We start from the raw sequence: 16411 nt of genomic DNA, 5'->3' as shown, positions 1-16411 counted from the left end.
AATTGCTCTGCAGGTCTAAGTAGCAAGCTGCATGCCAGTGTGTCTGAAGCAGTGGGGAGAGGGCAGGAGAGACGTTAAAAGGGTGCATGGGATGTAGTTAGGGCTTTTGAACCAAGGTGAAGACTTGGGCTTTTCCTCTCAATTGGTTGGAAAACCGTTGGAGAGTTTGGACCTGTAAGTCAAGAGTGTAAGTGCCAAGAGGCTTGGCCTTAGAGTCAGACACATCTGAGTTCATATCTCGCTCTGCCACTTGAACTAGCTCTGTCCGCTTCCTCATCTATAAAATTGAGGCTTATTCTTCTTTCCATGAAAAGTCTCAGTGAGGAGGAAGAGTAACATGGTGGGGGTAGTATTAATAGTAGAAGAGGTAGATAGCAGTAAGATAATTTGTTTCTATTTGTTTTAAGAGGCAGGGTGTGAATGAGAGATGAATGTGCCTGGGTGTGAGAGGGGGCATTCTAAACAAAGCTCCACAATCAGGCCTTGCAGACACTGGGCTGTGGTTTCTGTAGAGAAGGAATAATGCAAATACCCAGATGGCTTGGATCAGCCATGAGTAATAACAGCAGCTGGGCCTTCCAGATCCTGAGAGCTCTCCAACTCACCTCCAGTTTTGAAGCAGTGTGTTAATAAATGAAGAAATGCCAAACAGTAACCAGCACTATTATATTTAAATATTTCTACTTAACAAATTCACTCTTGTGCAATGTAATTGTGCCATTTCTGAGCTAATTTCAGTTTTTATTTTTAAAGCATAAATTTAGAGAATACTGTGTATGCATGGTATGTTCTGTTAGTGTGATACAAGTTCAAGGTTGTATGATCAATACCTTTTTCTTTTCATTCTGTCACTCAATCTCTGTGACTGTGGATAAACTCTCATTAGGAGAAAAGATTAAATGTATAATTTGGGGGCTTTTGATGAATATAAATCCTAGGCCAAAACACCAACCAGCCAACCAACCTTCCAGCTATCTCTCCTGCTCTGCACATTAGACTTTAATAGTCCCTGTTGAATGCTGAGAATGAGGTCCCTGGTAACTTGCTGTTGTGTTCGAATTAGGTGTGCCCTCCTCACACTGGCTACTACATACAGCTTCTACAAATCTACACCTCCTTCTTCTCCTTTGCACTGTCAGCTCTTGAAGAATGGGCTGTCTTAGCATCGCATCATGCAATGCTAGCTTATAGCCTGTGCTCAGTAACAGAAAACTGAGCTGGGCTACATTGGGAAGGTGAGCCCTTCCAGAACATTTAGCTGGAGATGGTTGGACAAAGGAAGCTCACCAGCAGCTCTAGCAGTTTGAGAGACCAAGAGATCTTGATCCCAGGTTAGAACCACGGCCTCTAGGGAAGCCTGGAGTTGTGGGAAAAGTCGTCCCTCCCTGCGTGGATCCAATGTGTGGCTTTGGAGGATGCTGCCTGGTCATTAGTTAGTTCCTCGTTTTGTAAAACAGGGATTCTAACAACGCACTCCCTTCAAGAGTGGTGGTGAGGCAGTTGCTGTTGTTGTTCAGTCGCTAAGTCATTTCCGACTCTTTGCAACCCCATGAACTGCAGCATGCCAGGCTTCCCTGTCCTTCACTATCTACTGGAGTTTTCTCAAACTCATGTCCATTGTATCAATGATGCTCTCCAACCATCTCATCCTCTGTTACCCTCTTCTCTTCCTGTCCTCAATGTTTCCCAGCATCAGGGTCTTTTCCAATGAGTCAGCTGTTTGCATCAGGTGGCCAAAGTGTTGGAGCTTCAGCATCAGTCCTTCCAATGAACATTCAGGGTTGATTTCCCTTAGGATTGAATAGTTTGATCTCCTTGCAGTCCAAGGGACTCTCAAGAGTCTTCTCCAACACAATTCAAAGCATCAGTTCTTTGACACTCAGTCTTCTTTATGGTCTGGTTGTCACATCCATACATGACTACTGGAAAAAGCCATAGTTTTGACTATGCTGATCTTTGTTGGCAAAGTAATGTCTCTGCTTTTTAATATCTTGGAGAAGGCAATGGCACCCCACTCCAGTACTCTTGCCTGGAAAATCCCATGGGCGGAGGAGCCTGGTAGGCTGCAGTCCATGGGGTCACTAAGAGTTGGACACAACTGAGCGACTTCACTTTCACTTTTCACTTTCATGCATTGGAGAAGGAAATGGCAACCCACTCCAGTGTTCTTGCCTGGAGAATCCCAGGGACGGGGAGCCTGGTGGGCTGCCGTCTATGGGGTCGCACAGAGTTGGACACGACTGAAGTGACTTAGCAGCTTAGCAGCAGCATAAGGCAATAATATTGCAAACCAAGTGTTTCTTCCTTCTTTTCTTCCTCTTGCCTTCCCAGGACGCTCCACACAAAGCTTAGTCTATCTCTAGTTCTGAATTTGGTGCCTGCAAGTGGAGAGCAGCTATCGGTGCCTGAAGATTTGGAATATGCCCCTTTCTTTTCCTCTAAGTGGTCAGTGGTAATGGGAATTTCTATTTCCTTCTCCTTCCCTCTTTTTTATTTTTTAAGGAATTTTTTTTTAAACCAGACTGTACTTTATAGTCTGTGGAAATGTGGATTTATTCAGAAATTCAATAGGGAATTTTATACAGAAATTTATAGGGAATTTATACAGAAATTCAATATTACTGATATTTCCAGGAGACTCATAGAAGCGTTTTGATTTGAAAGTGTCATTAGTGTAGAATGTATCAAACAGTGATTAGTGGGCATCATCGGGACTACCTGGATGATTCTTGCACATACTGGCCTCCCCAGGGCTCATGGGTCCATTATTTATAAAGGTGGGGGCCCGGGAATCTGCATTTGTTTACAGGCAAATAGGATTTATCTTGTATCTCTAATGAATAATAACCATGACCTTAGTGATGAAAATCCAATTTTCATAGTTGAAAGCACCAACTCTGTGCTTTCCTTCACATTCCTCACATAGATAATAACTTAAGTCCTCACAGCTATGACCTTAACTAGGCATTAAAGTGCAGTTTACATTACATGGCTTTCCCTGGTGGCTCAGATGGTTAAGAATCTGCCAGCAATACAGGAGACCCCAGTTTGATCCCAGGGTCAGGAAGATCCCCTGGCTAAGGAAATGGAAACCTACTCTAGTATTCTCACCTGGGATATCCCATGGACAGAGGAGACTGGTGGGCTACAGTCCATGGGGTCACAAAGAGTCGGACATGACTAAGCAACTAACACTTTACGTAATGTTACCCATGGAAAGCGTGTAAGTCAATAGCTTTTAGTATATTTCCAGAGTTGTACAATTATCACCATAATCTATTTTTAAAACATTTCATCATCCACCAAAGAAACTTTATTCTCATTAGCAGTCACTGCCCAAGGGTAGATATTATTACACCCGTTTTTAGAGGCAGGAAAATGGAGGCTCTGGACATTTAAGCAACCTACCTCCAGCCCCCACAGTAAAGTAATGGAGCTGAGGACCATGGTCCGACTTCCTTGCTTCCAGAACCCATGATGTTTCCACTATACCATGACCCCCTTTCAGGCACTTAAGACAGATTAAACATTTGTTTGGGGACACGTGCACCCGTGGGTGAGTCATGTCCATGTATGGCAAAAGCCACCACAATATTGTAAAGAAATCATCCTCCAATTAAAATACATAGATTATTTTAAAAATATTTTTTGGTGGGGAGGATAATTTGAGGTTCTGGTTTTATCCTAGTTCAGTAGTTTTAGGTAATGTATTTTCCTTTCCCGTGCTGGCTTTGTAGGGTAAACAAACAGGTTTTAGAGATAAATAACAAGGTCCTACTATATAGCACAGGGAACTATATTCAGTATCCTATGATAAATCATAATGGAAAAGAATGTAAAAGAATGCATGTATATGTATAACTGAGTCACTTCACTATACAGCAGAAACTAACACCTACACTTCAATAAAATAAAATTTTAAAAATGTTTTAGTTTTATTTCCTTATGCAGCATAGTCTGATTTTAAGAGTTACATTAGAAATCAGCATGACTGGGGCCTTCACTAGTGGTCCGTGGTTAAGAACCTGCCTTCCAGTGGAGGGGATGCAGGTTCCATCCCTGGTTGGGGAACTAAGCTCCCACATGCCAAAGGGCAACTAAGCCTGGACCACAACACGGATCACTAAAGATCCCACATGCTGAAATGAAGATCCCGCGTGCTGCAACTAAGATACAATGCAGCCAAATAAATAAATACTTTTTTAAAAGTCAGCATTACTGAAAGCCAGGAGAAACCAGTGTTTGGTCCTGTCCCTGGGGGTGACTCATACCTCTGTAAGACTTGCTTTCTTCTTCTGTCAACTAAGGGAGTTGTTCCAAATCTTTTATTGATTCATTAAGCATTATTAGCTATTTATGGTGATTATACTAGATGCTGGATATTCAGAGAAAATAATGGCAATTTTAATACCGGCTATACTTAATTGGGCAAAAAATATGTCAGACACTGTCCCAGCTGTCATTCCATTTAGTTCTAACTTTCAAACCTGGTAGATAGTGAAGATCATTCTCTTCTCTAGGAAGCTGGAGGTATGTCGCTTAAATTCCCATGAGGAAACAGTCTTAGAAGGTTTAAACAATTTGTGTTGGTCACCCGGCTGAGATGGCTGAGGTCTAAATGATTCCAAAGCCTGGACCTTAGTCCTCAAACTGCTATCTCGGCAAGCAGAAGTTGTTCTTACCTTCACTACTCATGTTTCTAAACAAATACTTGCAGCACAATGTGAAAGTAAATAATTCAGTGAAGGCTCTAAAGGAGGTTTAATTTTCTCACCTCTTTTTGGGTGGGTCCTGAGAAGGCTCAACCCAGATGAGCCTCTGGGTTCTGTTGGAGGCATAGCTGATAATGCCTTTCTCCCTCTCCTGTAGAAGCTCTTTGCTTACTATCTGCAGGTGGGTGTTTTAGGACTACTTCACTCCTGTAGTACCAGGCAGAACCCTGTTTGTTAAGCAGTACTAGGCTGGGAGGGACCAGCACCTCTGGGATATATTTGCCAACTTCAGTTTACTCCTGTGGCCTCCTTGGCCGTGTGTTTACAGACCCGGACTCGAATAAACTAGACATACAGAGAGTCCTTCTGCAGGTGTTCCCCAGCAAGTACTGGGTTGGTTAAAAAGTTCATTCGGGTTTTTCCATATGATGGAATTCTGTTCCTTTCATTTTTTCAAACCCAAATGAACTTTTCTGGCCAATTCTATAACATCAGTAACCAAAAGGAAAGTCGCTTTCTCAAGGACACAACTTGCCCGTGGGTTGCTCAAGAAACTTGAAGAAGGCAGTTTGTTGAGCCTGGGAGCCAAGCTTGTCAAGGCACTGGGAGCTAATGGGAAAGCCATTTCCTGAAAATATGGAGTTTTTAATAAGTCTTGTCACTGTGGAAGGCTTCAGAGTGCTGATTTGGAAGAGTTCCTGAAGTTGGGAGGAGAACACAGGAAATCTCAAATGACTTTTTATTCCTGGGAATGGCTGTTCTTTTTGAAGGATTTTTAAAAGCTACTATTTACTGAGCGCTTATTGTATGTCAGGAATAAGTGCTATGTAAGCACTGAACCTCACAAAAGCCCTATGAATTCGCTATTATTGTCACTTCTCTTTTACAAATTAGGAAATGCTGTACATCTAACCTCTCCATAGCCACTCAGCTGGTAACAGGATTTTGTGTGTGTGTTGTTTTTTTAACTTTTCTTTTACATTCCTATTTTTTTAAACCCTAAAATCTCGAAAAAACATTTGAGCCAGCATTTATTTATTCATTATAATTATACTGTGAATCTGAGCCCAGGGAACCATATTCATTGAGATGTGAGTTAATGATTATTGCTGAGAATCATGGCATGCTGGAGCCATTGCAGGCAGGCTTGTTACCATGGTATTCAATATGCGTGACAGGCACCCTGGCTGTGAGAGCCTGAAAGATGATACAGTGAGGAGGACCTGGGAGACATTCGTGTAATCATATTAGCATCACATTTATTCCAGAAAGGCTGACTGCTCGGCTTCATGTCTTAATATCCACATTTAAACTCACCACTCTCAAGATTGGCTTTCTCTACTTAAATTTTCTTGTTAAAATATCTGTTCCTCTAATATTTTGCCTCTCCTCCTGCAACAAGTTTTAGAGATATGTTTGTAACATTTTTCCTAATAATTTAAGTCAGATTTTACCAACAAATATAATTTTCTCGACACATCTATTTCATATAGCAGAAAGACCCAGCCTTAGAAGCTGCTCAAAAGTCTAGCCATTGATAGTTTAATAAGATTCTAGTACAACAATAGAGTAGAAATTTTAGGATCACCAAGTTTTATATAATCTAACTCAATTTTTCCCTTTATAGGTTAGGGAAAGTAGATATAGGGAGGCTTAAAGCCTTCATCAGGCATAGAGATGGTTTATACAGAGCTGGTTTATATGGAGTTGCAATTTGACATTGTTAGTTATTAGCATTTGTGACAAATTTAGATTTATAGTTTCTGTGCTTAATGATTATACTAAAAAAAAAGCACCTCTTTACATAAAAGGATGTACCAGAAAAATTCTCTCTATTTGGATATGGCATAAATGAACATTTCATTTGAAAACCATACAAACAGCCTCCCAGTAGCAAGCATATTTTGAAATGTTGAAAACTAGTCTTCAGTTCAGAATGCAACATTGCAGCTATGCTTTAAACTCGAACAGTTGCTTTTCATTAAGTTATTTTTAAATCATTTTTTTGAACAACTATTTCTCCATCTTATTCCATAATATTCCATAATATCTATGGAAGTGTTGTAGGGGTTGTAAAATTAAAGAAAACAGTCCCTTGGAGGATTTTATAATTTTACAAAGGAGATAAGACTCATGGGAAAATTTATTTAAGGTCCTTCAAGTGTCATTTGAAGGATCAAAGGCAATCCAGTTCATTTGGCTCCTAAAGTTGTCACAGACCCTTGGGATAGTAACCGGCTTCTAAATGGACTCGACAGTTTTCGTTGTGAGAAGGCTTAGCAACAGTGGAGGGAAGTGGGTGCATGCTTCTGAGCATGTGGAATATAAACATTCTTAAAGCACCTATTTCATCATGTCACTCCCCAACTACAAATCCTTTCTAATGGTTCTTTATTTATTGGCAAAGAGACATTTATTCATTTACTCATTCAAAAAATATTTACTCAGTGCCTAGCATATGTGTAAAATCCAACTCCTCTTCCTGGCTTGAAAGACCTCCAGAGTCTAGCCCCATCATTTCTCTTCCACTGAGTTCAGTTTTATTTCCAAAAGCTCCCCTTATGCAACTGACTTTGTGTCATAACTACAGACTTGCAGGGTCTCTAGATTGTAAGCTTTTCTACAATAGAAGCAATCTTCTTATCTTTGAACCCCCATTTTCCAAACATACAGACCTGTGCTGAGTAAGTCCATTTTAAGGATTTTCTTAAAGCCAAAGGATGTAGAACATAGGGTCCATGTGGGCAAGGAGTTTGTTACATTCATTTTTGTATCCTTAATATCCAGAACAGTGCCTGGCCCAAAGTACGTAGTAAGACCCTCTCTGTGAATGCTCTGAAATGTTCTCGCCTAAGCTCTTTTTTCTTTTTTCCTATTTAAATCTGACCTCAATTTCAAGCCCACGTCCCATCTCTTCAGAGTCCTGCCTCCCATCTCCCCCACCTCCCCAACCCTCCATGAACTCTGACAGCACCTTGGGTCTGTGCCAGGCATGCTGAGTTCATACGGAGACTGCATTGCACTGTTCACTATTCCTTCTTACTTTTAATTTTTAATTTCTTCCTCCAACTAGAGAGCTCAGTCTAGAGCTATATTTTACATAGTTTCTGACTCTGTCAGAAAGGACAAGATTGATTCACTGAGTTATTAACTAAGCATAGTCATTTAAGTCTAGAAAGGGTTTCAGGGTTTCCAGTTCCCTTTGTCCTTAATGGATGGATTCCTAAGGACCTGAGCATTTGTGCAGGCTTGTGCACAGATAGAACACTGAGTACCAAAGACTATTTTAAAGTGCCCTCCTCTAAGAATAAATGCATAGCTATTTAAATACCCCACCTTTCTTTTTTCCCCTTCAAGGTGAAATTTAAAAAGCCTTAATGGAGATCGAAGCTGTAGGGAGTGAGGAAGAGTTAGGAGAGTGGAAGTAGGGGAGTGGAAATCTGGCACCACCTGCAAAGCGAGTCAGCTTTCCGTTTCTGAGAGGTTCCACGTGCATTGTCATGAATATTACTTATAGTCAAGTTACACTGGCTAAAGGCTGAATCTTTCCAACATGTGGAACTGATTTGCTTGCTTTTTTCCCTCTTACTCCCTTTGAAAGCCACAACAACAACAACAACAAAAATTCAATAACCCTTCAGAAGCTTTATTGCATTTAGGAAAGTGTTTCCGTCTTGTTTTGCCCGTCTTTGTTCTCTGGGTTCGTATTTACCCACTGACTCTCCTGGTTTCAATGCTACAACAGGAAATCAAGTGATCAAGGCTAGAAACTTTGCTTGCTGAGATTATTGCTTTAGATTTCCCCGGCTAAATCAGACTGCAGCCTATTGCTTTTCCCCTGTAATTTCTTTTCTTTTTTTTTTTTTTAATTTTATTTTTAAACTTTACATAATTGTATTAGTTTTGCCAAATATCGAAATGAATCCGCCACAGGTATACATGTGTTCCAAAACTAGCAGCCCCTTGTAAAGGTGACAGTTGTCACCGATTTGTGACTCCGTGCCAAGCTTCCTTATTATTCAGAGCTTCTGTTGGTATGAAGGGTGTTAACTGCCTTCAGATTAAGGAATTCATAATTTGAGTTCTTTTGCAAGCTTTAAGTAGCCAAGGGGCTATGTGTGTATGTACTTAGAGCCTGAAGAGGACAGGGAAGGAAAAACAGAGGTAATGGGGGAAGGCTCTATTAATAGCTTGTTGAGAGAAGGGGAAGTTTTTTATCTTAAAGAGAAAGGACACTTTCTTCCCTTTTTCGCTAGCTGATTGACAGGCCAAACTAACGGTCTGATGACTTAATACTTAAATTAATGGGTGCACACATGCTTATTTTGCTTACTATGTACAGTTCACTGCGGTAAGGACTCATGGCATGGACCAGTTATCAAAGAATTTACAACAAAGTCAGAACCTAGAAGTCCAAAAGAGTGGAATGAAATAAACTGTAAACAGTAGTTGGTTTTTACTGGATGGTCAGACAATAGATTATTTTTCTCCTCTTCTTCCTTTACATATTTTCAAGTTTTCTACAGTGTATGTATTGTTTTAATTGTAGCATAGACTGTCTTTATTGCAGAGATTCAGAGAAGGGAGAAATTATCTTTGGGAAGTTGTTAAGAATGAGGTGAGACTTGAGTTGGTAAATATTTGTACAGGTATTTTTGCTCCCTTATACCTCTAACCATCATAGAATTAACTGTCATTAACAGAATATTGTTAAGAGGTTAACATAAATGGAATAGAAGAATAATAGAATAACTATCAAGATTGTTTGAATAACTATCATAATGGTATGTGAAATATATTCATAATGTTTTTAGTGTAGTCTATATAAATTTATCGTCACATGAATCAGGTTAACATACACGACGTTCCTAATGCTGGACAGATAATAGCATTAGCTATTATCATTTTTTATATATAGCAACTGTAAAACAAAATAAGGAAGTCTGTTGGGCAGGACGTGTGTGTACAGGGTACCATTTGCACAGGGTCATCTATTGTATACTGATTAGTTTTGTTTTAAATTCCCAATCTAGGCGTCTTCCTCTACTATGATTTTCAGTACCTAAGCATTTCCTTTTGTCATGATCTGCAATAGCCCTGTTTCTTACAAATCACCATGGTATTCAAGATCAGTTTTTTATAGTAAGGATGAAGCATGAGACCCTGGACTTATTTTTTCCTCTGTAAGCTCTCAAGGTGGTGATCTTGTACAAATGATTCTTTGTAGAGTTTAGTTGTAAGTCCGAATGTATGTCCTTTTTTTTCCTAGTGTGTCAACTCTTTAAATTGTCTAGAAAAATGTCTTTATCTATCATAAAGGAAATTCATGCTCCATTTTGAGATTGGGGGGATGGGGAGGAGGGAATATATATATGTTCTGGATTCATTATTCGCAGGCAAGCCCTGTTACTATTAGAGTCATTTTCTAGATTTTACCTAAGTTTTCTTTATTAAGATGATGATTATATAGAGGATGATACATAAACTTAGAAGTAAGGCAAATTTTGCACCCAGACTTGGCCACTTACTTACAGTGTTCTACATTTGGGCAAACTAAACTTCTCAGAACCTGTTTTCTCCCCTGTAAAATGATGACGTAGTAACTACTATGAAGAGTTGTTGTATTAAGTGAAATGTGTTGCAAAGCCCCTGAATCCATTCTGTGCCCTTGTTAATATATATGATAACACTTACGTATAATGTGACCCCCACACATACAATTAGAACAGTATGTGTATATTTAAATGCTGATTTTAAAATATGAACAATAAGAAAAGTAATTGTAAACATTTTTATTAGCTGTGCAATATATTTTTGATTGGATGAAGAGTAATTAATTGGTTCCCCTGTTGTTAGTCACTTAGGTTATTATTTTTAGTGGTAACCTTTTTAACACTCTTAATAAACTCTTTTCTGGAGTTACCTGTATCCAGAATGAACAAGTTTAGAAATTTTTTCAGTGATGGAGATTTCTGGCACCAGATTTGTGATCTCAGAATGAGAATGATGAGAGTGACCTTATAAAATGTTGTTTTTCTGGATTGTCTATATGTTTTTCAGAGTGAGGTTAAATAGTTTGGTAAAAATCAGATGATTCCTATTCTGGGCAGAAGAAATCCTTTATAACCTAGTAGAAGTTTATTCATGGAGTATGCTTTAGGGGAGAATAAAGTTATGCATATGTTTTCTTTCCTGAAACACTTAAAAATTAAGTTGTTATTAATTCCCTGTCCAGTGGTTGTTGGAGTTTGTATTAATGACAGCACTTTCTCTTTTAAGGGTTAATGTTGGTTAACATCTCGAGATAACAGTGGTGACCTATATTTTCTTCCCCTTTGGCCTCAATTCCTAGAATGGTAGGAAGAGATCCAGAGAGGAATGAAGCTGTTAGTGAATTTGTCAGCCAAACTGGCTTGAGACAGAGAGCTGTAAACATCAAGAGAATACACTTTTGAATTAAAATTCAGTCCTGCATTTTCTTAGCAAAGATCAGGGAAGGAGACCAACAGAATCTCATTAGATTTGCAGAGGTATTTATTTCTCTGCTGTGGTTTTGTGCCCTCCCATTCATTTAAACATCTAGTTAAAATTTGGCAGAGCTGTTGGCAGAGTGAAGGTGGGGCCAACTGTCTGGACTGACCATCTTATTGAACACTCTTGTAATTGTTGCTATTCCCGTTAAGTAGAATTCTCTTACCCTCTGTTAAGCAGACTCAATTAAATGGAGAGATTTGGGAGGGAAAGATAGTGGGTAGGGAGGATGGGTCAATGGAGTGAGGACTTGGGGACAGGCAAGGACTAAAGTGGGAAAGTAGCCACCACCACCCCACCCCCCTGCCCATACACACCCACACCCACTGCCCCCTCCCCGCCCACACCAGGATGTCTTTGTTTTTTTCTTCCCTTGCAAGAGAGGTCTGGGGAAACTGTATTCAAGTGCTCTTTAATTTCCTCTTGGGGGGAGGAGGAGGAATGCAGTTCTTAGGAAATAAAAGAACAATATATACAGAGGCAATGTGATTAACTTGCATTATATAAGTTTAGATCATCCAAGTTGGATGAGATTCTAATAAAGACACCTTTTTTATTTTCTTGCTGAAAATTCAAGTTAGTACAGTACCATTGAATGAGAAGCTGAACAACTAAGTCATGTTGTATACCTAGGGTGTGAGAGAGTAATTAATATGTAGCCTCAGGGAAGGCTCAGGAGACCTTATCTTTGCATTGCTAAGTAACTCCTCAGTATTGGTACCGTCCAGTTTCATCTGGATTGCAGAGTGAGATGTAGATTCTTTTTTGAGTATAGCCCAGGTAATAGATTATTGCTCTTTTTAGAAATGTAGAAATAATTTTTTTAAATATACAAAAAAAAGTTTGTCTAGGGTGCATTTTAAAGAGACTGCCTAGAGTGTGCATATAAAGTAGACTTATTGCAGTATAGCATATACACAACACAGTGTACAGTCACACATATATAGCTGGAGGAGCCCTCACAAAAGCACACACATCCTTGTAACCAGCATCTCGATCAAAAGACAGAACACTTCAGCATCCCAGAAGCAGCCTTCACATCCTAATCAGTTGAAGGCAACCACTATCCTGGCTTCTAATCAGCTAGATTGGCTTTGCCTGGTTTTGAACTTGATAGAAACGGGATTTCATTCTTTGTGTCCTGGTGTCTAGCTTCTTTCGCTCAGTGTTACTTGTGAGAGTCATCATGTTGATGCATGTTGCAATTGTGCGTTCATTTCATCTCACCCAAATACTCCACCCTGTGAATTCACACAATTTGTCTATTCTGTTGCTGATTGGCATTCGTATAATTTCCAGGTTGGGGCTCTTATGAGTAGTGCTGTTATGAACATTCTTAAGTTTTTCTTTTGATAAACATATACACATTTCTGCTAGGTATATACCAGGATAGGAACTGCTAGGACATAGGATGTGCAAATAATTTAGAAGATATTGTCAGTTTTCCAGGCTATGTGTTTTAATGAGAGAAAGGTCAGTTTTATCTTTAGATCAGGGTGTTCAGTTGCCCTGAGCTGCATCTTCTTGTTGTTCTTTTAATTATGGAAATAAATATGACTGACAAAAAGGGGTTGGTGAACTATTATCCTTAAAATAACTTGTTTAAAAAAAAATACTCCTCACCCATTTTAATGATCTGTTCATTATACAACAAAGTGTATTTTTATTTCTAGTATTTGGCAAGAATGAGAAAGAATAGTGGGCAAGAACAAGCCTTTTACTTCCAGGGATTTGTGCATTGAGGAGGTTGACTTCAAACCCCCTCCAGCTTGTGTTCAAATTAAGAGTTCAAATGTCTGGAATTCCCTTGGTCCTCCAGGGAACTGGAATAAGGGAAAGTGACAACTTGGAAATAGAATGTGGAATGCCCACTCCACCCATGTGTACCCTAACTCTGTTACTGAGAGTAAATCCTCAGAGAGGATGAACAGTCTGACCTTTTGGGATTGCTTTTTCATGTCATGCTTTAAGAAAACTTTTTTCCACTTTTACTTTTCAAATTCTCTAACAACCAAGAAATTCTTGCAGTCACCAAATGTCAGCTAGGTATACTGTTTGGAATTCCTAGCTCTCAAATTAGAAATAAAATCCACACAAAACTCTATATTCTATTCCTTTCACAATTTTAGGTAGCGACAGAAAGTAATAAAGATAAAGTCTTTGGGACTCCTGTGTGTATGTGCTCACTTGTGTCTGACTTTTTCTGAACTATAGCCTGCAAGGATCTTCTGTCCATGGGATTTTCCAGGCAAGAGTACTGGAAGAGTTTGCCATTTCCTTCTCCAGGGGATCTTCCCAACCCAGGGATTGAACCCATATTTAATTACTCCTGACACTGGTTTTATATATAAAATGTTACACATATATAAAGTGTTACATATATATAAAATGTTACACCAGCACATTATATCTTGCTTAAAATGAAATGGATAGGAAAAAAAACAAATCCTCATTTTTTCCTGCATGCAGATTATCCTTAAGAAAAAGATAATGTGAATAAATTTATTAGCTGTGCTAGAAAAAATGCATGTTTTTAATTTAACCTAGGTTTAGACTTCAGTACTTGAAATTTTTTTTTTAACCTGTGATACATTGAAGTTTTGAGCTTTAGTTTTTAATTTGTAAAATTGGTTTCAGATCGCTGCCCACCACATAGGGTTATTGTGGAGATGAAATGAGATCATTTATGTGAAATTGTAAACTATGAAAGTACTAAGCCTAATAAGCCTTTGAAAGCTGGACTTTGCAGGCCTTGCATTTTAGGAAAGATTATTACTGTCCATTAATCTAGAGCATAATGGAAATTCACTCTATATCTTGAAATCCTGTGCTTACTACTTTTAACCTTGCACCACACATTGTGTTTACTGTCTCGTTTCTTCTGACTTTTCACTAACACCCCACACCCCCGTGGGGAAAGGAGAGGGGCAAAAAAGTGTTTGCTTGGTGACATCTCCAAGCTAGTATTCTAGCAGGCCACCTTTCCTTTCACTTCTTGGGATGGTGAGAGGGTTGTGTAAAGTAAGTAGTTTGCAGGGGCACTGCTGCTCATGTCTATAACTTCTTTCTCTGAAAATTTTCTTTTACCCACCATATTTATTAGGTGTCAAGAATATAGAAATGCTTACAAGCCATATAAAGCTCTATGTAAAGTATTGGCTGTCATTATTAATAATTATTAGGATAATGAATGTGTAAAACAGGGACTGAACACAGCCTGGCAAACACTTCCAGGCTTATATTCCTTATTACTACTGAGGAACTCGCTTTTCTTTTAACAACAAAGAAGAGGGAAGGATCTGGGTTCCTTACTAGGTATGGCCATTGGTGGATGTTGGCTTGAGCAAAGTGGATCTGATTTGCTTCCCAGGACACGGGTTGCTCCAGCAGTTCCTCTTGTAGGAACATCTTCCAGGACAGGACAGATAATGTATCCCCTGAAATTTCACTGCCAGAAATGAAATAAGAAATTGACGACACTCTTTCAGATCTAGAGACACTACATGAATTGTGTTAATTCATGTTATGTTATTCACTTTAATAAAAGTGCACTCTTGGTACCAAGCAGGTTGTAAAAATCAAATTACACAAAGCTGTATATGGTCTGAGAGTTAGGTGACAATGACATTGACCCAGTCTCTAAAAGCATTGTTGTCTAGCTAACTAAGGCATTCTCCAGAAAACTGGGGCTGGAGGTCTTCAGATTCATAATCCCTTCTCCGAAACCAGATCTGTTTTAGAATTCAGGATCCTGATGTACCATGATGTCAAACACCCTGAGTGAGATCTAAAGCAGAACCCTATAATCAGATGCATTAATACATCTGCATCATAAAGAATAAATCCCCACACTAAGTGGTTTAATAAAGACTATAAATACAAGTTAGGATTTACTGCCAATAAGTTCAGATCATGTCATATTTTGTTAGCAAATGTGTTACGCGCACCTTTTGATTTTCAGGGACTTTTGAATTTTGGAACTGTGCATAAGGGATTGTTGATCCGCATTATGTTTGGGTGTTAGCTCCTAATAGGAGTTCCTTTCCTATGTGTTAAGATACTATGTGACAACTGCTCATGAGACAGTAGGGTGAGTAGCACCATTCTGGGGGGGGGTGGAGCTGGGTTCAAATTCCAGCCATGAAGAGTGACTTTGGGAAAGTTATGTAATTTCCCAGCGTCTTAGTTTTTTTATCTTTGGGGCTGCAGGAATTATTACATAAGATATGCACATAAGGTACAATGTACATTGCATTAGGCACTCTTTAAAATGTGTCCATTTCCTCAGTTAAATAAGGAGCAAAGAGTTGGACACAACTGAGCAACTGAACTGAACTGAATGGTGCTTGTCACAGAGGTGTTTTATGAGTCCTAAATAGACGTAACCTGCTTTCCTATCAGCAGAGTTGTTTTTAGGGAAAAAAGACAATAAATATGAATGAATGAATGGCTCACTGAAAATTATGATATTCATAATTAGAATTTTCCAGACTGTAATTCCATCCCATTCCGTCTCAGGCCTTCCAAACTGCTTCCCTTCCCCCAGCAGCAACCCCCTATTCCACTCCTCCCCAAGCCCTAGCACCTTGATCTTCCTTCATTTGCACAGCACTTGATGACCTTGGTGCTTGTCTTCCTCACCACAACCACGCAGGTGTGTGAGGCCGTCTGGGAAGCTGTCCCAGACGCTGACAAACCCTCGGCAGTGGGATACAAAGGCAAAAGAGAAATTCTGGCTGACATCTTCAGATCTGACTGCTTGCTCATCTGGAGAGTTCCAGAGGTATCTTTAAAGTTTTAGGGTAAATGATGAGGCTGCTGTACTTTTTTATTCCCCCCAGCCCCTAACGGATACATCTCTTGGGTTCTCTATTTTTTTTTTCCTTTTTCAGTTGGTTATAGTTCAGTCACATGTGATTGGTCAGTAAACGTGGGGTTCGGTAGAGTCGTAAGTCTGCAAGATGTAAATGCCAGCAGTGGCTGCAGGAGTGGGTATCAGCGAGGCAGAGACCAGGGGAAGAATGTGTGTGCTTGTGTGCCACAGCTTGGACTGATGTCTTGGCGTGGTTGTCGTATTTCCTGGCATGTAAGGATTGGATCCTCTCTTAAGGCCACATGTATTTGGCAAGCCCTGTTATACTACTTTTTCAAAGGGGTGCTTGGGTAAT

The 16411-nt window shown here is 39.4% G+C and overlaps 1 protein-coding gene across 1 annotated transcript in view; it reads left to right on the top strand.

Annotated features, from left to right (window-relative positions):
- The window catches only part of CACHD1 (cache domain containing 1), a 234605-nt gene that overhangs the window by 78064 nt on the left and 140130 nt on the right, over window positions 1-16411 (top strand). The gene's annotated exons all lie outside the window — the stretch shown is intronic.

Source organism: Bos javanicus, chromosome 3, assembly GCF_032452875.1.
Source record: "Bos javanicus breed banteng chromosome 3, ARS-OSU_banteng_1.0, whole genome shotgun sequence".
Lineage (NCBI taxonomy): Eukaryota > Metazoa > Chordata > Mammalia > Artiodactyla > Bovidae > Bos > Bos javanicus.
Note: the sequence above shows the minus strand (reverse complement) of the source record. Positions and strands in the feature narration are given on the sequence as shown.